Source organism: Carlito syrichta, unplaced genomic scaffold (assembly GCF_000164805.1).
Source record: "Carlito syrichta isolate Samal-C Ts95f unplaced genomic scaffold, Tarsius_syrichta-2.0.1 Scaffold305319, whole genome shotgun sequence".
NCBI classification, from domain to species: domain Eukaryota; kingdom Metazoa; phylum Chordata; class Mammalia; order Primates; family Tarsiidae; genus Carlito; species Carlito syrichta.
This window is the reverse complement of record NW_007249415.1, coordinates 284,372-284,838: the sequence shown is the minus strand read 5'-3', so window position 1 is coordinate 284,838 and position 467 is coordinate 284,372.

Genomic DNA, 467 nt, shown 5'->3' with positions numbered 1-467 from the left:
ATCCATCCAAGTTGCTGCAAAGTCCATATATTTGTCCTTCTTTATGGCTGCATAATATTCCATTGTGTATATGTACCATCATTAAAAAAAAAAAGAACAACAGATGCTGGCGAGGATGTGGAGAAAAAGGAACGCTTCTACACTGGGTGGGAATGCAGACTAGTACAACCTCTTTGGAAGACAGTGTGGCAATTTCTGAAAGAACTAGAAATTGACCTTCCATATGACCCAGCAACTCCCCTATTGGGAATATACCCAGAGGAACTCAAGTTACTCTACGCAAAAGATACCTGCACACGTATGTTTGTTGCAGCTCTATTCACAATAGCAAAAACATGGAACCAACTATGTTGCCCATGGAAGCTGAACTGGATAAAAAACTTCTCTTTTTCACACCTGACACCTGTCCCGGGGTGGTCGGGGTGCTCAGTGCCGGCCAGCTCACAGCATCCTGGCCCGGAGCAGGA